The sequence below is a fragment of the Aplidium turbinatum genome, chromosome 8 (genome assembly GCF_918807975.1).
Source record: "Aplidium turbinatum chromosome 8, kaAplTurb1.1, whole genome shotgun sequence".
Taxonomy (NCBI): Eukaryota; Metazoa; Chordata; class Ascidiacea; order Aplousobranchia; family Polyclinidae; genus Aplidium; species Aplidium turbinatum.
The window spans coordinates 6,849,273-6,875,656 of record NC_137479.1 but is presented as its reverse complement, the minus strand read 5'-3'; the positions used below and the strand labels follow the sequence as shown (position 1 = coordinate 6,875,656).

At 38.0% G+C, this 26,384-nt stretch overlaps 1 pseudogene; it reads right to left on the bottom strand.

Annotated features, from left to right (window-relative positions):
* Positions 1-2,758: 2,758 nt before the first annotated feature.
* LOC145775519 (uncharacterized) lies at positions 2,759-12,391 on the bottom strand (annotated as a pseudogene).
* Between the last annotated feature and the right edge of the window lie 13,993 nt (positions 12,392-26,384).

The window sequence follows — 26,384 nt, the reverse complement described above, 5'->3', positions numbered from 1 at the left end:
TCGTTGCTGCGAACACTCTATTTCTGTATAAAATCTGTAAATAGTCCTTGTTTTGATAGTCCGTTACGTAATTACAATATGTGTGTATTAGTTTATTTTTGTGATGTTGTTGGGTTCAGTCGAGTTCTCATTGCTTTAAGAATTGGCGCTTCAGTTGTTTCAGGAACGAGGAGGCGACTGATTCTTAACTAATTCATGTATTTGTTTTAAAGTATCAGGTTTGGTGGCCGTGCTTATCTATATTTATCGATGCATATACCGCAATATTAGATTCTTTCATGCACGTCTTAAACCGTTATGGTTTTGCCACCTTTTCCTTTTGTTGGTTTTGTTGCTGTATTTCTTTTTCACAATATCATTTCTTTTGCATTCTGACAAAGAAAAATAAATTGAATTGAATTGAATATGGCCCTCAAAACCACCAAGTAGATTACAACATGACAAACTTCAATGATTATTTTTTTTATTTATCGGCATTCTATAAGACCTAGCATCATGGCTTTCCTATCATTCCATAATTACTTTTCCCTGGACAACAGCACGTAGCCATATAGGCATCCTCCGCTTATAAAATGAAAGATGGTGCACACATTAATGATGTGACCAGCCGTGTAATCCTCAGCGCCACACTAACAGGATACCACCCCGCATGGGTAAGTAGGCCTATGCACGTGCACAGTTAAGTGAAAAATCCCAACGTCTGTGCGTGCAATGACGGTTGAGACATTGCCGACTGACAACCATCCACGTCTTCGTTCTGGACAATGCGAATGTTTGGCGCCAAGAATAAGAAAAACGAAGTCTGGTTGTGTTTAACATTTTGCTTTCTATGTGGTCTACCAAATTAAACTCAGAGGTGATTTTTCTGGGTTAAGCGTCTAAATTGTTTTCAGAATCTAAGGATAAAAATTCCCCCTCAATGAATCAAGTAAGCTCCATTAGCCCCGTTATCTGGGTGGTTACGCACTAAACTCAAAATCAAGCGACGTTGGTTCGACTCTCGAGGTGTGCGCTTGTGCAACGCATTTCAGGACTGCTCTCCATTCAGCGGCACATAGTGGATGGAATAATTCTCCGGCAAGAATATTTCAGAAGTCGGAAAACTTCACTCTGTTCAATCTTGGTAACTGGCCCTCAGTCAAAAGGCTCTTCAAGTAGCAAGTAGGCCTATGCAAAACTACCAGGAGTATTTTATAAAGGCTTTGTCCTGTCCGAGGATAAAGATTCAAAGACCAAACCAAATCCAAGCTCACCTACACATAGACCTAAAGCAAAAAGTGCAAAAGCACAAAAGTAGCCAAAAAGCCTGTCTGATTATCGCAGTCTCAAATAGCCTACAATAGCGGTTCATAAAATTGTTTAAAGGGCGTAGCCAGGGAAGTGGAAATGCTATAGTTTTGGCCCGATATCAATGCCCGACATGCATGCATACCTGCGGGCCTCAAAAACATGACACCAGAAGAAGTATTCGCTATTGAAAAAGTTAATCCAACGTTTTTTTAACTTCCTGGGCGTTCTGTGAAGGATGCGAGATTCTGAAAACATTCCAAACTCAAATTATTTGGAGCAGGAGTGGAGTTTGGAGTCACAGACTTCGCAGTCGGAGGAGTGCCCAGCAAACATCATAGCATTAGGCCAATACTGGCCCAATATCAGCTTGTATAGGCAACTTGTATTGGCACTGTACTGGCGTCAATACCGGCCCCGTATATTCTTGCACCCGGGCAACAACTTGGGCCGATACAGTCTTTGTACGGGGTAGCCGTATGCTGCCTGTACACAGCCAGCATTGGCCCAATATATTTAACTTGTATTGGCACTGTACTGGCGTCAATACCGGCCCCGTATATTCTTGCACCCTGGCAACGTCTTGGGCCGATACAGTCTTTGTACGGGTAGCCGTATGCTGCCTGTACACAGCCAGCATTGGTCCAATACATTTAACTTGTATTGGCACTGTACTGGCGTCAATACCGGCCCCGTATATTCTTGCACCCTGGCAACGTCTTGGGCCGATACAGTCTTTGTACGGGTAACCGTATGCTGCCTGTACACAGCCAGCATTGGCCCAATACATTTAACTTGCATCGGCACTGTACTGGTGCCAATACCGGCCCCGTATATTCTTGCACCCTGGCAACGTCTTTGGCCTATACAGTCTTTGTACGGGTAACCGTATGCTGCCTGTACACAGCCAGCATTGGCCCAATGTAGTTTTTCTACGGGTAGCCGTATGGTGCCTGTACATAGTCAGTATTGGCCCAATGCACTTAACTTTGTATTGGCACTATACCGGAGTCGATACGGGCCCCGTACATTCGTGCACCTGGTTAACGCGTTTGGCCAATACAATCTTTGTATCGGTGCCTGTAGACAGCCAAACACTGGCCCAATACAGTGTTTGTACGGGTGACCGCATGTTGCCTGTACTGGCTCAATGTCCTCAACCTGTATTTGCGCTGTAGGCTACTAGCGTCAATACGGGCTCCGTACATTCGTGCACCTGGTTAGCGCGTTGGGCCAATACAGTTTTTGTACGGGTGACCTATGGTGCCTGTACACGGATAATCTGTCACTACCTTAACTGTAAAGAAACTATCGCGCCGCTTTGATGTGATTCTATGGTACAACACCAATACTGATGAGTATTGCTCGATAACTGAAACTGTTCTTCTGACGTTCTGGAATAGCATAATGTCTTTAGGAATTCTTTTGACAGGTTTTGCAACACAACTTATTTACCACTTGCATCTTTTATTGTTATCAAAACAATTAACTGTTGACAACCTCAGCTCTAACTCGGTGTCTTCTTCCGCCTTGGCGATCACGCCAATTTCGCATCCAGGTGCTGGCTGCCTTCTCTATCTCTTTTTCGGTAGCTGTAGTCAGCACCGGGTTTTGTAGAACCGCTCCTAAAACAAGGATTAAAATGTTGTCAAGAAAAGAGAACTGTAACATCAATACATATGGTACCATATATGCTCGTACATATGGTATGAGCATATTACATAACCAATAATCATTCAAACAATATTGGCCAACAGCAAGTTTGAAATGGAGGTCCAATTAAGTGATTCTTGAAGGGTTTTTGACGCTGATTCCGCAAATGTGCTTATTTTTTCTACAGCACACCAGGTTTCAGAGATATTTGAGTTTTTGTTGTTTAAATATGACCTATATGGATGGAAATGCGACGCAATTTTACCTAATAGTGACAATTTTGATCTCAAGCTTGCACAACGCGGATTTCTCAATGAATTGCGATTACCAGCTGCATTTTAGAAACGTATTTTTATGACTAAAATACGTAAAACTACCTAAAATATCAAAGTGTAAAATTTTTCAAAACCAAATTTGGTGAAGAAAAAACGAGCGCAGATTCGGAATCAGCGCAGAAACTTTATTTAGAAAAGTTTACTTGTACCTCTGATTACAAAACTTACTTAAAATTTGTTGACCAGTGAAATTAATCTAGCCTATGCCAAAGCAGTAAACAATTTGTTAAATAAGCTAGGCATCACTATGCTGTACCAATTACCTGTTGTAGAGACAACTATTTTATTATGCACAACATACGCGCTGACTTCCGGGGGGGCGGCGCCCCCCCGTAAACTCATGGTTGAGGGGCAACAAAAATGGTTATTACAAATGGTGTTTCAAAGATAAAACACTTCGCGAAAGAGATTTTGATCATTTAAACCAGGGGTCACCAAACTACGGCCTGCTGTCCGGAACTGTCCGCGAACTAATTTCATCCGGCCCGCCACGTGCTGCAGAAATAACAGTTACACTACAACTGTTAAGGAAAAAAAGTTACCATACTTTTTGTAAAGGACTGACGTTGCTGTTGAGCAACACGCAACCTGCTAATGATTCTTTTTTTATCATTAGGCCACCACAAATGGGGACAGCCTAGGCCAAATTTGGAAAGATGTAATGTTTTTTCAAGAACACGATGCCCTGTAGTGTATCACAGCAGGGGATAAATTTTCCAGCAACCTTTCGATTTTCATCACAACTTTGCTATTCCACCGCTGACTTTGTTATTTATTGTGCTCAATTCAAGTCAATGGAGATTTAAATAGTTGTATATCTTTTCGCAATTTACAACCGGCCCGCAGCTGTTAATCTCGCAGCAATCCGGCCCTCAGAGAAAAAAGTTTGGTGACCCCTGATTTAAACGGACTTAAAGAATGCCGAAAGCGAAAAATAGCCTACGTTGCTCTTGCCCGCAAAACAGCAGCTGATCGCATGACTTTCTCATATGGGGGCCGCTAAGGGCCGCTAAGGTTTGACGTCGACTTCAACGATCAGATGAACGTAGCAACTAGTGGTAGAAACGATCATGGAATGTTACGTAATAAGAACGATTATATCCTACACGCAAAAATAAAAAAATCGATCTCTTAAAACAGCTCTTTCCGCTGTTTTGTTTCGTGAGCTTTGCATATTGCTTAACAAGTGCATAAAATTTAGAATTGACAAGAAATCATTAAATTTGAAAATTAAGTTCGAATCACTGCAAATAAACGTATTCAAAACTTTTAATTCGGCCGACACCATTTCAAACTCCGTAATCTACGTCAGCAATGATTTTGCAGCAGTAAAAATGCGTTCATTTTGAAAACTGCGAGCTGGAGACAACAGCTTGTCCCGTGTATAAGTTGAAGCTGTGTTGAGGTGAAAATCACTAGCGAACATCTCGACCTATACTCGGGTATACGGTATTCGATTAAAAGACTATTAAAACTTTCGATAAAAAACAGAAGAGAAAACACTTCGCCTTTGTTAGCGCTTTGAAGGTAAGTAATTAGCAAAACGAACAAAACGAGGTTAATAAAACTGATAGCGGGTTTCCACTCTGCTGGAAATCACGATTTTTAGCGTTTTATTTCAATGACTTCGCTGTCTTGATCGTTGTTATTCGGGCAACACTAAACGGCGGAAATGCGGAACGCGGAAATATGCCGGGCGTGAAATGGCGTATTGTCCGCAGAAGTAGCGATTTAATGCCGATGCAGAAAACGCGGAAGTACGATCTTGGCGTCCATATTGTTTAACATAGCGATAACTTCATCATGAAAGAATGAAATGTTGCAACATGGAAAAAGGCGGAAATGCGATTTTTAACAACAACTCACCACCGAACCTACTTTTATGTTGAAATATCATTGAAAGATATTGTTTAGAAGCAATTGTGAGGTCATTAAATACTTTGACTGTTTTAATTCCACAGTTATTGGAGTAAATTTCGAAATGTAATGGAATTTATTGAAATAGGAAAAAGGCGGAAATGCGATTTTTAGCCACAACTCAATACCGAACATTTTCTTATGTTGAAATATCATTGAAATCTATTATTTAGAAGCAATTGTGAGATCATTAAATACTATGACTGTTTTAATTCTAAGTAATTTCTGCTTATTTCCGCCTTTCCGCATTTCCGCCTTTTAGTGTTGTCCTTGTTATTCACTCGCACGAAAAGGAAATGAATCGGCTTGTTTTCCAACTGTTCCAATTATGAGCTAACAATATCAAAATTTTTACGACTAGGCGTACTGCATGCGTAAAACTAATCGTTTCAAGCAGTAGTTCTAATAAATTCGGTTTGCGATTTAGGTGTCAATATAAACAAGACAATAAGCTTAATCAAAGACTATTTTAATTGAGTAAAATAGCTTTATGGTTATGACGTCATCGCCTTTCTCGCCCCCCAAGGTTATTTGAAAAGTGGGCGCCTATGATTGCACAATTTGACGTTCTCACATACCATTACAGTTTTTTGTGTCTTCATACTTTATACCATGAGAGTAAAGTTCGAAAATTATTTCACTATTTCTTTATGTTTTTGCGGTGTGTGTTTTTGGTGTTAGATTTCATCCTAAAGTTTAATATGGAAACTAAATCTTTGAGCGCTAGATTACTTACTTTTTATGACATCCACAATGTTTTTCAAAGAACATAGCGCCTTTTTTTGTGGCAAACTAGAATTTCCTCTCCATCCACTCTTTCCCGACCAATTATATTTCTCACACAGTGGATTGAAAATGATGCTCTCCATCACTCGCCAGCTACATTCCTTCACTGACGAGCCACCCACCACAGAAAGGCGAGAAATCTAAAACATAAAATACTCAGAAACAAATATTACGCACCGATAATCTGCTTACTGAACTATATTTACTGACACTGGGTTGCGACAGTAATTATCTTGATATGTAGGCTACATTGTAGGCTACATTACTTACCAATGATGATGGAACACCCTCCGACTCCGAAAGTGTATGTGGCTGTGGTTACGTTTGTGACCTTGAGTGAATCTAATTGTTTTTATCATTGTGGTATTGTAATAATGCTAGAATACACATACGGTTGAAAATGGGATTTAGGAAGTCAACTGAAAGTCTTCAATGCGACATTAATTAGAAAATAATTTGAGTGCAAGATAGATGGGCCAACGATTTGGTAAATACAAAAGATGAAATTCGCGAGACATATTTTGAGAGGATCGGCAGGACAAGTACATCAACTGGTTATTGAAGGTATGGTGGAAGGAAATAGGTGCAGGGGAAGAAGGAGACGAACTTGGGGAGATAATGTAAAACACTGGGGTGACTTGTCAAGCATCGAAGAAGCAAAAAGAGTAGCGGAAAAATGTGACTTGTGGAAAGAATTGTCTGCCAACTTTCTACTCGGAAGACGGCACATGATAATGATGATGAATGCAACATCGGGTGAATAGAAAACATTGAAATCAATAAAACTTGAATCTATCAAAAGTTTATTCCTAAATGTATTCCTTTAAAAGACCCTAGCGGCCATCCTAAGCATTGCCATAAAGCACCTTCTTAAAAAGCTCTTGGTTACCGCTTCACTGCTTGGTGAGCGTAATGTACCAACAACCGTTTACCAACCAGTTGGAATATTAAGTATTCAGTAAGAAGTAGATATTACCAAGGCCGGAAGTTCCGGACGGAGTTGCAATTTTCAAGCCGGAACATCCGGCCTAAATGTTGCCTTCGTGCATCACTACTTACCAATGCATTTTTTATACCCGTATCAACGAGAAGACCTTCTAAATGCTCCAATTCCTCCACAGTTTTGGATGGAATTGGAATTCCATCTGGAAGCTCTGTTACCATGGAATTGGATGCGTTATTCGAACGCAATATTTTGCGCAGCAATTTCTTCATTTCCACCATCTCCTTGGACTGAGATGTTAACTGCACCTTTATTTCAGCTAGTTCTTGGATAACGTCATCTGAGTTTGTAAAAGGTTTTGTCAGTCCGAGGATAAAGTTTCAAAACCAACCAACAAGTTAAATTTTTGCAATAAGCACAACGCTATGATAAAGTGAAAACAAGATCATTGCAAACTCCTTGGGCAAACAAATTAAAACAGCATTAATTCGGTGTTAGTTTTTACCTTGTGAAAGCTGAACCACAGAAGAGACATCTCTCTCTTGGCTGTTTAGGGACATGGAGCTATGTTGGGACGTAGTAGACACATCCATAAGTGACCCAGAATTACTAGCATCTGAAAGCATAAACATTGCAACACAAAATTTAGCAATTCAATATAAATGCGCACTGTTTCATTCCAAGAAAGCGTTTAATCTTCACAACACTGCAACTTTTGGCATACTTCCACTTCTAAACAAGATATGCCTTGTACCAACACAGCTATTTAATGAAATAGTGGCTGTCAAAAATGCTATCCTGATTCATTTAGTTTGCCTTAGGAAAAATACCCCATGTTATACGATCTTACTTTGAACAGATGTTGACCGCTTGTGTTTTGGTGAGGACGTGTCACTTTCAGGCAAAAAAATAGGTGGAGGATTAGGAAGGATAAATTCCATTCGCCTCTGCTTTGATTTTGAAGAACCAGGGTTTTCTGACAATGAAAATAAAATAATTCTAATGCTTCAAAGATCACCAGCTTATGAATGATCTGCAGCAATGCCGGCAAAAAATAAACTATTGCATTTTTGTGCCAATTAAATATGCAAATTAACGTAAAGACAATAGTTAATGCACTCAGTTCTCCGTTATGAAGCATTAAGCAACACAGTAGCCTAGAACTAAGCTACAGGTATGTCAGAACTCAGGCACACATTCAGATAATGAATAGTAGTAGGAAACACAAGGATATAAAAGTTGTAAACCATGAAATATTTAAAACATGAATACTTGGAGAACTACATTGACTACCTTCTGGATCAGTATCGTCAGACTCCTCAACCCTGGCATCAACATACCGTGAAGGCCTTCTCTTTTTTCTTCTACAAAAATACAAATTACGGTACCTTTATTCAAATAGTCTTTACAAAGAATAAGGTTACTAATAAAAGTATTAGCCTAGTAGTATGTTATTTTTACAAAAATAAAGCATGATATGAATACTGAATTTAGACTCACACAAGTGAGACAATACAATAATAATACGTTTCAAAATTTTATGCGCTTCATCAAGAAGACAGGCAAGCACACAGCCAAATGCAAGTAAATTACTGCCTTCTTTCCAAAATCACACAACATTACTCTTCATGTAGCCTACAAAGTTATTTAGTACAAAGTTAGTTAAATACAAAATACATTTACGTATAGGCCATTTGCGTATACGTATAGGCAAAATACATTTACGTATATATTATTAATGCGTACTGTACAGTGCACATCTATCCAGTAACGCACTAGTCTGGCTTTCCACCACCTGCCCTGAAATTTGAACAATCCTGTCTTACAGGAAAGAAGAAGACCACCTGTTTGAATAACGGTCTATTTTTTTGCTAGTGGCTACGCTAGCCTATTTTTTAGTAAGCAACAGCTTCCACCGTTTGATGAGCATGAGCAACTTTAGTGTTACGTTGAAGCGTTTTTAAAACAAAACTGCGTTTTATTTTGACGGAAAATTGTTTCATCTTTGATTTCGAAATCATAGCGATTTGGTTTTAATATGTGCTTAAATAAATAAGAAATGCTAATGCATGAGAATCGTAGCTTACAAGGTTGAAAACGCCAAGGAAAAAATGTGTGGGATTACGTAAAACGTGTTTATATATTTTAAATATAGGCCTACTGACTGTTTTCATTTAGGGATGTTTCGAATAAAATGCAGCGTATTTCAAAATTTTATTTCGTTTGACAAATAAATAGCCTAACAATTAATCGCAGAGGTTCAGAAATTTTTATCATCTTTAACCTAACATCTTTCTTGTCGCAAAGGAGAAGCAAAGCACTGCAACGAGTACGAGTATTTAAAATGCTTTTTTACTACGAAACGCAATCTTAACGTAACTGAATTGAAAAACGTAATCGCTTCAAAGGAAAGACAGGTCAAAGTTTTGGATAAACAGTAGATTGCATCCACAATTTAGGCTACTTTGCATTGCCAACTATACCAACAAATACTTTCGGTGAAGGTAGTAAAGCTTGCTCGACCATCTTGTGGCCCTCATCATCAGCACAATATTACAGCATAGCCTACGTTTTGTGACCTGTCATGGGTTTACTTTTGTTTCTGCTATGAAGTAAATGTTGGTTACGTTTCAAATTGTAGGCTTATCATACAATTTTTTTCAAAACCCTTTTCCCATGAAACTTTTCTGCTCACACCACTGTATCTATTCCAACATAAAGAAAAGTTCTTTGAATATGCTTACTTTAACGTGCTCAGCTCATTTATTTCCTCATCAGTTTGCAGATCGGAAAGCTCTTCGGCTCGTTTAGCTTTTGCCAATCCTTCTTGATAAGTAGCTGAAAAAAAAAAGCATTAGTACAGCAATCCGCGCTTATTGAGCTCATGGTTAATAGACCCACCCGCTCATCACCCTAACTTGGTCCTGTCCAGAATTACTCCCATTCATTCTGGTAATGTAGAAAACATCCCCTGCTTAGTAAGCTCACCAGTTTATTTAACCCGGTCCCAAAATTGTCCTGTCCGAATGTGGATTTAATAAGTGGACGACTGTACTATACACAATACAACGTCTCAACTAAAACTCGTGATAAAAAACTCATACTTACAACATTTTCCACCTGGCACCAATTGTATATCATATACATCCCACGATTCATCGGGCTCAGTTTGCTTCATTATAGCGTGAGCTATCGGTTTTGAAAAAGTGCAATTTGGCCAATACAGCTGCGTTTCGGTTTTGAACCATATGCATGGAACACATTCGACTTCATTGCTTGTTTTAAATATTACGACTTGATACATTTTGCAGTTAACATATGTCCCTAAAATAAAAATACGAAAAAAAGTGGTTATAAATCATAATATTAATACCGTAAGCCGTTTCATTATAAAAAGACGTGTACATAGTGCGAGCAGCTGTCTTGTAGCATGATTGTGATTAGCAAGATATTAAGCTAATGATATATGTAAAATATTGCATGCAAGATATTATATAAATGTAGCCACTTACGACATAAAACACATAAACATCTGCAGTGATATTAAATCTGGTCAGAAATAAAAAACTAGCGAAAGGCATGGATAACAGGAAAAGCTGCATACGCAGCAGCATTTAATGGTAGAGGCATTACCTTTTGCGTAATTTCCGTTACATTACAAACAAACAAATCATTTTTAAGTTTTGACACTTTGCAGATGTCTAAAACCAATGAATCACATGGGTAATCAAATAACGATTCTACTTTTGCAAACATTTTATAAACAATATAAATACCATGTTCACACTCTAATATATTTGAAACCAAGCACAAATCAGTTTTAGTTTGTATGCAATTGTTTGGCGTTGATACAGTTAAAACCATATTCTTTAACTGTAGTTTTTTAAACTGCTTGCAAGAAACATGCTCAGTAGGAACTGGTCCAGAAAAATGGCTTTGTAATAAGGACGTTTTCACATTTACATTTTCTAGTGGTAATTTACCTATGTCAACGTTTGATTTTTCTTTAAGTCGAAGAATAACCTGTTGAATAATTTGACTGGGCTTCCTAACTAAGCGTTTTAGTTTGCCTAAATAATTTTCAAATGGAAAAGATGAAAAATTGTCCAACGATCCAAAGTTTTTGACATCTTGAACTAAATGAACCAATCCATGCACATTGTAAACAAGATTGTTGCTACCATAAATTTGTGAAAAATGTTTGACGAATGCAATCAATAAACTTTGAGCAAAATCACACCTGGATGTGCATAAATCCGCATGCAATAAAATTCTAATTCCAACAGAAAGCAACAAGAAATTTTTATGCATTGAATCAGGTATGGTGCCCGACGACTGGACCAGTATATAATAAAAATTGCCTAAATTCTGTGGCTTTCCAGCGAGGAACTTGGTCAAGTGAGCGTGGTTTTCGAGCAAATTCTTGTGGAATCGAAAATCTAAATGCTAACAGTTTTTCAGATATATTTTTACGAATGATTTTACCAAATCTAATTTTTAATGGACCTGAAAGCCACAGTGTAATCAATCTCTTTACAACTCCTAAACACACAAGATGCATATAGTCAATTGGAAATTGACTGACCATACCCAAGGATATTGAACGAAATGGACTGAGCCCTTTATGATGCTCTTCATGTAACATTTTTTCAAAACTTAAATCAGTGCGCAGGGGTGCATCAACTTCTGGAAAGAGCATCTTCTCTCCATTGTGTACACCACTCTGAGTACACTTATCACAACCATGATAACCAGCACAAGATTTAACATTTTTAACGAAAAAGCGAGCTTGTGCATCACATATGACATTTGTAATTTTTACCGTGTATGTTTTATCATTAAAAACAAAACCAACAGACTGCAATACTTTAACTTCATTTAAAAATGCCTGCAGATATTCTTCTAAATTATTTGGCTTATGGTCTCCAGCATAAACTCCAATTGTAAAAGGCTGCAGATGTTGCAGTGACTTTTCATTAACCATGCCAAGGATTGGCCACAATTGATGCATCGAACTTTTAAACAAGGGTAGTCCATCAATGTTTACATTAATAAAAATTTCATCCGATAATTGCAAGCTGGAATTACAAATAAGTTCTTTACGAATGTTCTTTTCAACACCAACATGATAATAAGATCCGCCAGCAATACTTTCAATTCCAGTCACTTTAGATGTGGACAAAATAGTTCTTGGGTCTTTCGGTATATTTGGGTGAAATTTTTGCAATATATCCAACAGTTTGCCTAAAGCATTGCAAGTTATTGAGCATTCTACTGCCCATATTTCTAAAAGTAGAGGCAAATCGTATTCATTAAAATCGCCTTTTTTGTTGTTTGCGGAAGCATCAATATTAAGACTTTTAGAGGAGCTATTCGAAGAAATCAAATCGAACTCATTTTGCGATTGATCCGTGTCCACGTATTTATGTTGAAAATCATCATTAGAAACATTAGCAACTTCTTGAGGCATATCACTAACACTAACAATGGAACTTAGAACTGTTTTTCCATTGTGCTGAGATTCAGTTTCAGGATAAGCATATTTATTTTTTGCACAAATTCTTTTTTCTATTTCTTTGCGAGCATAAATAGTTTTTCGACGTTTTGACCAACGCGATGACATAGCAATTCAAATGTACTGTAGTTTCAACTCAACTCCCCACAATAAAAGGTGTACTTGGTGTAACGGCGTCTATTGGATGAATCTGGACGCCGACGGGTACACAAAATGGCAGTAGTTTAGCGCTGTCTTTGAACGCGTCACATAAGATACGATTTGCAGTAATGAGGTTTATAGTAGAGTTGACATTGATAGTTGACGGGTATCCAGTTGCGACGGTTTCTGGAGACAATATTAAAAATTGTAAATAGAAATGAAGAATTAACTGTTGTTTTTCGTGTATAAAGAAGACCACGTTGCGTAATCACAAAACAATAGACGAGAACATTAATCTGACGTAAGCGGATACTCAGAATACAAACTCTTAACCAGTATATCGCCAAAATACGACATAATTGATCATATAAAGAACAATATCTTACCAAATAATTGTAGCATAGGCCTACAGATCTTCACAAGTTCATTTCTGCACTTCGACAGTTGGCATAATTACTAATACTATCTATATACTGTATATGCAGCAACAGATGTCTTGACTCTATACACTAATCTAACTGTCTTAAACTGTGGAATACGTTGCAGCCACCACTCAATATCTGTTTTATTTTGATGGACATATTCAGATCGACAGAGAGCATGTACTGGTTTGACCCGTAAATTGGTCTGACCCGTAAACGTACGATAACTACAGTAGTAAAAATTACGTCAAGGGACGCACAAATGATTCCTTCAGCTTGAAGAAAAAAAAAGTTTTCGACGGTTTCAAGCTTGACTGAACAGCGACACAAAACGATAAAAACACACGGTTACACTTACAAGACGTAGTATAATATAAACGAATTGTAACATACCCCTACCAATGTATGTATTAAAATGAATTTATTTTAAATCTTCAACATAAGTTAGTCTACATCAGGGGTTCTTAACCTTATTTGTTTCGTTTACCCCTTGCCGAATAAAAAAAGTGAAATTTACCCCCACCGTATGCATCGTGTCCAAGTGGTTAACGCGTTGGGCTCGCAGTCGAGAGCCTGCATGTTCGACTCTAGCCACCCGCACTTGCTGTTGTTTCTCTGGGCAAGAAACTTTACGATAATTGCCTCTACCCAGTGATCGATTTCGAGTAATGGGTAGTACCAAATTTAAGTCATAAGTAGAGTAGACAACCGGAAAGAGACATTACCGTCGGCTGCAGCGTGGGTCAGGTGTACGTCGGAAGGCGTACACCGATGCATAGCGCTCAAGTCCGCTTTCCCGCAATGCAGGATAAAGATATGAAAAACAAACAAACAAACAAAGTGTCCAGTCAACCATGCGAAGAAATGCAAAACATCCTTTTTGTCTGGATTTACCTTGGTAAATATCAAAAACAAACTGTTTATTTGGCGAAGACACGATTGTTCTTGACGGGGTCCTGTGAAAAATAATTACTCAAATGTCCTAAATAACTATGATAAAAGCACACAAAAATGTTTAAATTTTTTTCTTTTATTAATAACTGACACGCAATTTCAACAGTCAATCAGTGAGACTTTTGTGCTTGCTTTCCAAGAACAATTTTGGAGATTCTTGAAACAGTCGTTGAAAGAGCTACTCGCATGTCGTCTTTGGGAACTAAGCGAGATCGATGCTTTGTTTTAACAGTCAACAATGAAAAGAACCCTGCTTCACACAGGTAGCCTATCACACAGGTGGCGTTGGAAAAGGTATCATAACTTCAAATGCACGCTTAGTCAGCGTAGGAAACTCTTTGACTAATCACACCAAAACTTGGAAAAGTCACCATTGCACGATAACAATTTGGAACAAAGCGTTATTGAACATCGAAGATCAATCAATTGATCTTTGCAAAGATCATCGTCAGCAATACTTTCTAACTCGGCTTCGAAGGGATGAGTTATCTAAAGAGCAGTACTGTTAAAACTTTCACCTTCGAAGTACCGTAACCATCAAAGTTGTTTTTTAAGGCGGCAAGGTGCTGGCATATTTCGACTTCGAGGTCAGAAATCTCGTTGCGACTTCTACTGACTTTCCAAACATCAAATGTTGGAAAATATGCGTGAATTCCTCATTCAACTCTTCTACTCCACAGATCTAATTTTGTCTGAAAGCCCTGAATTGTATTATGTACATATATAATGGTAACACTTTTTCCTTGTATTTGCATAATGAGCTGGTTCAAACTTGAAAAAATGTCTGTCAAGTAAGCCAATGCACCAATAAATTTGTTGTCACCAAAGTGCTTAACGGGGATTTGCGTTCTCGAAAAAAAATCTCGGTTTCAACATGTAGTTCGAAAACTCGAGACAAAACAAGACCCCGAAAGAGCCACCGAACTTCGGTGTGATAAAGGAGAACAGCAGAAATTTGAATCAAAATCGAGTGCAACACTACCAGTTTTTTGATAACTTGGTCTACATCGAGTGCACAATTGTTTGACCTTTTGAAAGGTTCACTTAACCTTTTATTCACCAATACCATCTAGATCGTTTCTAGCACTAGTTGCAACGTTCATCTGATGAAATTGAAAGTAAAGGCAACAACAAACAGGATGGTTTATTGCTTATTCATCAGATGAACGTTGCAACTATAGTGCTAGAAACGATAATTGTCCTGATGAACACCCAAACTTTTCAGTATTCAATACCATCTAACTAGATGAAGCATTATTTGGATATTGGCCGTTTTACCACATTATGTTGGGTCTACAAGCACAGTTTGACCAGTTCCGCTCTTGTCAGGATAAATTTCTACAACCTTACTCATAGATCGCTTAGAGCGCCGCTGAGAGTGGTCGATCAATGAACAAGAAGATTATTTTCTTCTGGTGCCATTTTTGTGGCTGGATAATTTGAGGCAAATATTGCCTGTTCTAACTTTGCCAAAATTGATTTGCTATTTATTGGATTTGAACCCACCGACGTCGAAAGTAACATCAGTCCCTCTTTTCCAACAACCTAAGGGAAAATTTGGTAAAGGACATAGCCTACCATCAGTAGAAGATTAATTGGTGTTAAAGGCTCATTATCGCGAGGGTCAAAAGTTACCGGTACCGGAACGATAGGTTTGGAGTTTATTATATTATTGATTCCACTTCAACCATCATCGTGTGGAGAGACTCCTCCCAACCACTTGTTCCCTTAAAATGGTTGTCAAAATTTTCTTATTGGACGTTTTTTTTCATCTTCCATCCTGAAATTTTCTTCCATCCCATTTCCATTCCACCATAGAAATCTTCCATTCCATCTTCCATTCATCGTCGTCGAGTTTTATTTTTTAACGTTTAGGTTTTGAGGGACAGTTGTTTTGTAGTCCCCACTCCAGATAACTGGCTAGCTGCATACGTGGCAGGTTGCACATCTCACTCCACTTCTCAGGGTCACAAAGAGTCAGATCTCAACAAATTCCACTCTCGACGAGCTTTTATTATTATATCGCTCGCTCTCCAATTTGACTGGCCTACCAACCCCACGTCTTCCTGGAATTTGTAAATTGCGGCCAATTTCAATGCACTGTTAGATCTTTCTACATGTGCAATTGTGCATACCAGCGGAGCCTTTTATCAGCAAGAACCAGCAGTCGATCTAGCAACACGGATGATCGCAATGTGGTCAGATCATTGTTGTTGTTGCATTGTTGGACTTCACATAACATATTTGTTGAAATCGCACACAAGTATACTGTACACTCTTTTTGTAAGACCGGTGGCGTGATCTTAAGACCAGCAACAGTTCTCTGAAAGCTTTTTAAGCTGCTTTTATACGCGACTTTATTGTATAATCGCATTCTCCTGCTGCAGAAATTACGTCTCCAAGATCAACCAATTCCACCATTTTGCTTGAATCTTTCTCAGTGCCCACCAGATAACTTTACAAGGAACACGATCAAAAAGCTTTCGAGATCTACGAACGCCATTATGCAATACAATTGTTTATTTCATGACAGACATTTTTCTTGTAGTTGTCTAACAACAAAAATTGCATCAGTTTATCTCCTGCCAGGGACAAAACCAAACTGTGAGAGCCATCAAGAGTTATACTTTCTCCCCGATATGACTTATCTAAAGTTCTCTCTACAATTTTCATGACTAATTGCTCTGTCAATTTGAGTTCACAATAATTTTACCTCTCCAATGCACCCTCTTTATCTTTGTAGAGAGATACAATGAAGCTCCGCTCCCAGTTTAAAGGAATCTTACTATGACAGATAATTGAAGATGCAAGATCACGGATCAATGATGCAACTGCATTACGTACCGTTTGGTGTTTAGTAAAAACTAGAAGACCTATATGTCTGTGGTCTTGCGTTTTCGGTCTTTGCGTTTTCGGTCAATTCATGTGAAACATTAGGGGCATTTGACGTACATAAATGGTTGTTTTTTTTTCGGTGCATCCATTGCCTCCGCTGTATCATCAACAAGTTTTTGTGGGTTGGTGGAGCGTGGGAGCGGCTGCGTTTGAGAGTTTCGTTTTTGCGGTGATTTCTGTCTCCTGTCTTTGGAATTTGTAGCAGGACAAGCTTAAGCCTATATATTCTCTCTTCCATCACTTGGTGTTGCTATTTTGCAAGGAGCTTAAGCTTCATTGAAATTTAAAGGGGGACCTTGACTCAGGGCTGCAGTGCTGCTATAAAAGAGGTACATGGCTCTACAGCTCCTGAGCTGTTAGGCTTTACTCCAGTGGCTTCATGCTCCGGAGGTGTCAGACTTTATACATCAGTCGCTCCGGCTCCGAAGGCGCAACACTCTACATCAGTCGCTCCGGTTTCAGCGCTGGAGAGAAAATAAAGACGTGTGTCATCTTCTAAATAAGTACATTTTTTAGCAGTAAACACAATGGAGTTTTCTAAAACGCTGCCCTTTGAAACAAGGACAAATTTTGAAAAAAGACGGTACGGTATACAAAATTATACGAATGTTTCCAGATGCACACGTGTAAAATGAAACAAAATGGACAAAATATTAGCGATTTTTACATGAAAAAGAACACGTAATCACAGATCCCAGATAGCTCAAAATGAAATACAATTATAGATCCAGATAGCTATGCCAACATAACAAGTTTTTGCAATGAAGTGAAGCAGATGGTGCAGTTGACTTGACCCTAGTGAACAGGAACGGATCCAGGGGGGAACTTGGTCATGTGCCCAAAAAAAATCGGTATAAAATATGTAATCATTTTGAATCTGTTTAGTTAAATGACGAAGGCTTCTATGACACATTAGGAGATTGTCGGACCACTCGCCATGCGACAATTTGGCAAGTGCTTCAACTCAGCAAGAACATTTCAGCTACTACCAATTAAGTCAACAAATGAGATTTGCGTGCTCTCGTCGGACTTGCTTGGTCATCGCTTATCAAACTTATTTTGGTGACTTGTGGCATTCCAAGTTTCGGCTTGATCAGTTGTTGCTTGCTCAGTTTCATCATTTACCAACTTCAGGCACTTGCTGAAATGTTGCTATAGCTCAGTTGTCACTGATTGCTCATTTCACAACTACTGACTTATAGGCATTGTCTCCAAGATCAGGGAGTTTGGTGAATATACTGGCTTAAGAATTGCACTGCAACGAGCCATAGGTCTATGTAGCAGAATCCAGACCTGGATAGCCTAACAGTTGCTTTGCACGTGAATAAAAGTCTGCAACTGACCAAGTAGGCTCTTTGTGACGACTCTGGTTATAACATATGATGAGCAGCACAGATACAATATTCTGCGCTCTCATTTGATTAGCGATCAAGTTCTCAACTACTTTTTAGATAAGGGTGTAAGAAGTAATAGATGCCAGCTGTAACCGGTTAAGGACCTAAAATGGAATTCTGTCACATATCAATCTATCATTCTAGCATAATTAAGCAATTTTCTGATCAGTTACAAAAATATATGCAATGACAGATTGAAATTACACTTTCTTACTGGAAGATTGTGAAAGTAACATGATGATGTTATAACGTAAGCGCAAAAAAGCTTACAGAAAGATAAATTCCAAAATTGCAAGAACACCTGATGACCAGAGAAAAACTAATTTCATTTTTTGATTCAGCGCCCTCAAATTACCCCAAAACCGCATGTCTTATGTATATATAATGTAAATGGCATAATTTAAACCAGCAACAAGTAGTTTTGATAATTTTAAGTTAATCTTTCGTTTACTTGTGTTCCTTTATTTCGTCATGCGTTCTTTATTGTTTTGCACTCGCCTGCACTGCTCGCTAAAAGAAAAAAGGATTCGTAACTGGTACCAAGTCGATTTGTATTCATTCCAAAATTGCTTATTTCAAAGACAGTCACAAATCGAAAGTTTAAGAGTTACTGTTACAGTGCAAGTGGAATTGTCTAAAACGCACATTAAAGTAGTCTACATTCATACACATCAAGTACATACAAAAACCAAAGCAAAAATCGTGTGTCGTCTTGTTGAAGCAATCCAACAGAAACTTATAGCCTACTCATCTCATTTTACAAATGTTGTAGACTATGTCTTAATCATCATCATCATCCGTTCAGTCGATTTGAATTGTCGGTCATTCAATATAGGCTATCTTCTCTCTCCACAGATGCAGGGACGTGCAGTCAGGGGAGGCAGGTGAGGCAGTGCCTCACCTGCCAACATCTGGCAAAGCAAAATTTATATCAAAGAAATGGTTATCACAGAATAAATATTATTTGTTAAAAAGTAGTAAATATTGCACGTTTTTAGGTGCTTTTATTTGTGTGAATTGCTGTAGTCGTGCCCCCTTTCCCTCAAATTTTACGTTTCTACACCCAAACTGTGCTTTAATTTTTTCTGTTTCTGTGGCGATATTCTTATCGAGCGTTCACGTGGTCAAAATCATTGAAATACGCGAGGAGAGGCAACGTCAAGCTGCGCCTCACTTCAGATCAGAAAACTTCCATAGACTGCATTATGCGTGCCTTTTTCTTTCGCAAAGTCGCCCAGAAATCATCATGAACGATTTAGCTACGATTTGAGGCTTGCCTCAAATGTGACGTCACAGCTATGAAACCTTTTTCGTCAAGCTGGAATGCCCGCATAGTACGTGGTATGTGACTTCTTGCAGTGTAAAGGATTGTTTCTTATAACATTTAACTAAAAAATGGAAGAAGATTTTGTATCAAATCTGAAAGATTTAAAAAAAATAAACTTTCAATCCAAAGTTGAAGTCATAAATAAAGAAAGACTGGTTCTAAATTTATAAGGTTTGCATCAGACGACTGAACAAAAAACAATAACTTGCAACTTTCAAAGAGATTGCAGCTCAAAAAAGAAGTGGCTGGCTTTAAAAATTGCCTTTTCTGCTTTCCCTTTCAATATCTAGTGATAATGTTAGGACTAAAGAAGGGTCTATACAACAAAGTCACAAATGTTTTAGTCCAAAAGGATAGGCGCATGGATTTTATTTTTAATAAATGTGAAAGCATGCTGCTAATTTTTTTGATTAGTATGATACCACTTTTGTTGCTAAAAAATTTTATTGTAAAAGTTACTTGAAAAAATTAGTGCCTCACCATCTAGGAACCTCACCGTACGTCACTGCACAGATGTAGGCTACAGTTTTGCCTTTACCAAACGATATTGTATCAATATCGGATTGCCCTAACACAGACTGTAGGCTACAGTCTTGCCTTTACCAAACTGTATTGCACTTATATCAGATTGCTCTTACACAAACTGTACAATTTTGTCCTTACCAAACGATACTTTGTCAATATCGGATTTCCCTTACACAAACTGTAGGCTACAGTCTTGCCTTTACCAAATTGTATTGCACCAATATCGGATTTCTCTAACACAATATGTACACTGTACAGTCTTATCTTTACCAAACGATACTGTATCAAAATCAGACTGCCCTTACACAACCTGTACAGTTTTGCTTTTACATAACTGTATTCCACCAATATCAGATTGCCCTTACACAAACTGTATCGTCTTTTCTTTATCTGACTGCACTGTGCCAATATCGAATTGCTGTTACACAAACTGTACAGTTATGCCTTTACCAAACTCTATTGCGCCAGTATCAGATTGCCCATACACAAACTGTACAGTCTTGTCTTTACCAGACTGTACTGTGCCAATATCGGATTGCTCTTACACAAACTGTACAGTTTTGCCTTTACAAAATTGTATTGTATCAATATCGGATTGCTCTTACACAAACTGTACAGTTTTGCCTTTACCAAACTATATTGCACCAATATCAGATCGCCTTTACACAAACTGTACAGTCTTTTCTTTACCAGACTGTAATGTGCCAACATCGGATTGCTCTTACTCAAACTGTACAGTTTTGCCTTTACGAAACTGTATTGCACCAATATCAGATTGCCCTTACACAAACTGTACAGATTTGCCTTTACACAAACCTTACTGTATCAATATCGGATTGCCTTTACACAAACTGTACAGTATTGCCTTTACAAAACTGCACTGTGCCAATATGGGATTACCCTTACACAAACTGTACAGTTTTGCCTTTACAAAACCGCACTGTGCCAATATCGGATTACCCTTACACAAACTGTACAAGTTTGCCTTTACAAAACTGTACTGTACCAATATCGGATTGCCCTTACACGAACTGTAAACTTCTGCTCTTACCAAACTGTATTGCACCAATATCGGATTGCCCTTACACAAACTGTATAGTGTTTCTTTACAAAACTGTATTGTGCCGATATCGGATTGCCCTTACACAAACTGTATAGTTCTGCTTTTGCAAAACTGTACTGTGCCGATATCAGATTGCCCTTACACAAACTGTATAGTTTTTCCTTTACAAACCTGTACTGTGCCGATATCGGATTGCCCTTACACAAACTGTATAGTGTTCCTTTACAAAACTATATTGTGCCGATATCGGATTGCCCTTACACAAACTGTATAGTTTTTCCTTTACAAAACTGTATTGTGCCGATATCGGATTGCTCTTAAACAAACTGTATAGTTTTTCCTTTACAAAACTGTATTGTGCCGATATCGGATTGCCCTTATACAAACTGTATAGTTTTCCTTTACAAAACTGTACTGTGCCGATATCGGATTGCCCTTACACAAACTGTATAGTTTCTCCTTTACAAAACTGTACTGTGCCGATATCGGATTGCCCTTATACAAACTGTATAGTTTTCCTTTACAAAACTGTATTGTGCCGATATCGGATTGCCCTTACACAAACTGTATAGTTTTTCCTTTACAAAACTGTACTGTGCCAATATAGGATTACCCGTACACAAACTGTATAGTTTTTCCTTTACAAAACTGTACTGTGCCGATATCGGATTGCCCTTACACAAACTGTATAGTTTTTCATTCACAAAACTGTATTGTACCGATATCGGATTGCCCTTACACAAACTGTATAGTTTTTCCTTTACAAAACTGTACTGTGCCGATATTGGATTGCCCTTACACAATCTGTATAGTTTTTTCCTTTACAAAACTGTACTGTGCCGATATCGGATTGCCCTTACACAAACTGTATAGTGTTCCTTTACAAAACTGTACTGTGCCAATATCGGATTGCCCTTACACAATCTGTATAGTTTTTCCTTTACAAAACTGTACTGTGCCGATATCGGATTGCCCTTACACAAACTGTATAGTTTTTCCTTCACAAAACTGTACTGTGCCGATATCGGATTGCCCTTACACAAACTGTATAGTTTTTCCTTTACAAAACTGTACTGTGCCGATATTGGGTTTGTATCGGACAAACTGTACCGTTTCTCGATACAATACGGTACGTAACCGGTATCGGCCCGATACGGTGCAAACGTTACCCATACACCCCATACGCGCCGATACAAAAACAGTATTGGCCCGATAATGTGATGTTTACTGGGTGAGGGTCAAGAAAACTTGACTCCGTGCACCCCTAATTCTGCGACTCCAGTGATTTTACAATAGTTTTCAACAAGTCGGCTATTGGGGAAGGGGGAGAAGAACAATCGACACCAGTGCTAGAACAATCGACAATGAGATGACAATCTAGAACAGTGCTAGAACAACCGACACCAGTTGTATACACTATACACCACTGATTCTACGGCTTGAATCTAAAATGCACAAGGGTCAATTGAAGAATCTGGATTATTAAAAGGCTACCTGCGCCACAAGGAAAACAAGGCAATTGAAACGCAATAAATCTAACATAGCCTACCTAATACTTTTTTGTTTGTCGTATCTAGGCTTACGCCCGGTGATTGAAGATTTAGATTAGCCAAAGTGCAAGGCAAGGAAGACAATCTTCGTGACCACCTTCATTCAGGTATGTCTTTAAGTGTCTTGCTGAAGACACAGCCGCATGCTCCTGAGAGGTGTCGAACCGGTGCCCTTTCGAACGTCGTTCCAGGGTTCTCACTACTCAGGAACGCAGCCAATATACTTATTGGTAACGTATGGATTAGGTTTACAAAAGGGGTATTTTCATGTTCGTTGTAAAGTTTTTACTTTATTTGCTTTGGTCTGTAGGAAACTTTTCTCTGATTTGATTTTTTTGTTGCGGTGTGGTGTCGCTGCCTTTCCACGAATGGAAAGCTTTAAGAAAAAATGAAAATCTTAATCTTTCTCCAAGCTAAGCTTCTTATCCAATCATTTCAACACACTCACATAGAAAAGCTAATTTTAAAAGTAGCCTACTCTTGGTAACAAGCCACCCATTATTATAATTAGGCTATTATTTTTTGACAGTAGCCTATTTCCGTTTATTGCATTTATCAACACAGTATTTATTAGCAGTGGCGGCTCGTCAGAAGGTGCTGCGGTACTGCAGCACCCCCTAGCGTAATTTCACTGGTTACACATATAACTTAATGTATAACCTAACCTTTATTGAAGAACCTAATATATGTGTATTTCTTGAAAATCTTCTCAAACCTATCGTCATATCCAGGACCCACAAGAGGGGGGGACAACCGGTGCATTGCACCGGGGCCCGGTGAGTTCAGGGGGGCCCGACAAAATGTCTAAATTCACGCGCTAAAATGGTTGATTTCAACGATTTTGCATAAAATATTGTTTTTATATTTCTTACGATTGGGCCCCCTCATGGATATTGGGTATGCCCTTTTTTAAAGCTACAGAATTTTTAATTATTTTAGTTCAGGGGGGCCCCACAAAATGTTTAAATTTGCATCGGTTTAAATTTAGATGTTTAAATTGTGCTAAGGTTGATTTTTTATAAAACATTGTTTTTATATTTGTTTCGATTGGGCCTACTCATGGATATTGGGTATGCCTTTTTTTAAAACTACAGAATTTTTAATTGTTTTAGTTCAGGAGGGCCCGACAAAATGTTTAAATTTGCGTGCTAAGGTCAATTTTGCATAAAATATTGTTTTTTATATTAGTTTTGTATTTCGATTGGGCCCCTCTCATGGGCATGCCCTTTTTAAAAATACAGAATTTTCAATTTTTTAGTGCAAGGGGGCCCTACAAAACTTTTAAATTTGCGTGCTAAGGTCGATTTTGCATAAAATATTGTTTTTTATATTAGTTTTGTATTTCGATTGGGCCCATGATGGGCATTCCTTTTTTTAAAACTACAGAATTTTCAATTTTTTGAGTTCAGGGGGGCCCGACAAAATGTTTTAATTTTAGCGCCAAGGTCTTGTTGAATTGGCCAGGCTAATCATCGAATCAAAACAATTGATTTTGACAGTTGCTTGATCAATGATGTAATTACACAGAAAGTATTCCATGCATTTCTATGACATCTTGTCACTTGATGACACAAGCAAGCAGTGACAGTTATGTTTAATCATGTTGAACTGGTACAACTTTAGTTGTATATAATCTTGTTTAGTGTGATATTTCATGAGTTCAGAAAATAGTGAAAAGTATTGAAATATTCTTAGAATTGCTGAGCAAGAGGTCGTCACTGTCACATTTTCAGTACAAAAATGTTCAAGCGTACTTTTTTTTCTCTTATTGTATCCTATAGATGTTTGCTGGTACACCCCTTCATTTTCTTTGTTTTTTTGGTTGCAAGTTATTGAAGTGGCTATTTTTACACACTTGTTGCCATAGTTACAATCCGGTGTGACCAGAATTAGGATCAAAGTTAGGAAGGGTTAAGGTAAGGGCTACAGTTAGGAATAAGGTTAGGGTTTTAATCTTTGCCCAGGACTAAAAACAATTTCCAAAATACAAGTTTTTGTTTTCAACAGCTTTAAACTTTTTCTCAAATTAGGGCAGAATTCCTTATTTGGCAACCCTATTGAGACTATATTTATATTATAGTGTAAATGTATCTAAACTCAGCCTACAATTATACTGCAATCAGGAAACTTCTCTGATATACAGTACCCTACAGTATTTTGAGTTTTTAGGATTTGTTGAATCATTTTATTATATTAATGCAAGCAAGTTTCATAAGGGCAGTGCTGGAAAATATTTTTTGTCTGTGCAGCAAGGCCAAATGTTGTAACAGTCTAACAGAAATCGAAAAAAAAGTTAAAAGATTGCTGAAAGTGTGATCTTTGAGTAAAAAATCATAGGTCTTCATCAATGATGCCACTCCTAGTGATTTTCCAATAGATCTAGTGTTTTTGGGTTGTATTTAGTGTTTTTTTCTGCTATCTAGTGTTTTTAGCGATTTATCGCTATGTTGGTGTGCATAAGTTTGGACAGTGTTCAAAGTAGCCCCACCTATTTTTGTTTGGCTGCATCAATGTTTTTGTAGTGCTTTTCAAAGTGGACTCGAGTTTTTCGTTTAGTTACACCCAATGATGACCAAATTTGAGATATTTAGCATTCCTACTTCAAAAAATACACACAAATGACTGTGAAAAGTGTTCAAAGTAGACTAAAGTAGGTAGGTAGCGTAGCCTACCGTACCTTATAGTAGGCTTGCATTTCGTCGGCTTACATTTGATGAGTGTGGAGTTCTTAGACTACACTACCTCAGAGATGATTGTGAGTAATACTGCGTTTTTGACAATATGTTTGCAAAGGCCAAATTTGGGAAAATTTTTTTCGCCTCCCCAAAATGTTTTACTCCACTACGGCTATGACTTCAGGGCTCTCAATTTCAAGGAAATTCAGTTCTATTTTGAAATTTTAAGAACTTTTAAACACTCACTACCGCCAATGGCTGTCATTTTTGTACATTGTGCATGTAAATGATCGTGTATTTATGATACTAGTGTTTTTTTGTGAATCTATGTTTTTTTCAGTCAAATCTAGTACTTTTCCATGACAAGAGAGTGGCAACAGTGGTCTTCAGGTTGAAGTACAGTTACTTTTAACTCTAGACAGATTCAAAAGTGTCCTAGTTGCAGTGCAGCTTACTTTTTCAGGTACTGCAGAAAGGTGCTAATTTTCAAAAATATGCTTAGTGTATAAACAAATATTTTTTTTTATTTCTTAAGTTTTCCTTTTCGTTTGTTTTCACTATTTATTTTTTAGCAGTCTTCTCTGGCCAGGCCATTCCAATCTTATTCTTGAATTGCAGGAACAGTGTCAATATAGACCCAAACAGGCATTCTGTAGTTATGCAGGGTGTCGGTAAAGTCTCGATACATAGTATAAAGTGATAGATGTTGGTACATTTTATTAACTTTGTTTTCTACTGAGTACTGACCACTTGCTGTGGAAATGAAGAGAAAGTGACCCCCAATCCTGCTTGAATGCAGTTTTACTCAAACAAGCAAAGAAAACCAAAGGAGTGAAAATAAGAAGCAACAGCCTATTGAGTATTGATCCTGAAATGAACTTGGTATTTCTTAATGTCATGAACCAAAAGCAATGCATTCATCATGTATTTGTGAATTTAAAGTTATAAACACCACTACAATACTGCATTCTTTGTGAAATATTGGAGTGTTAAACCTAATCT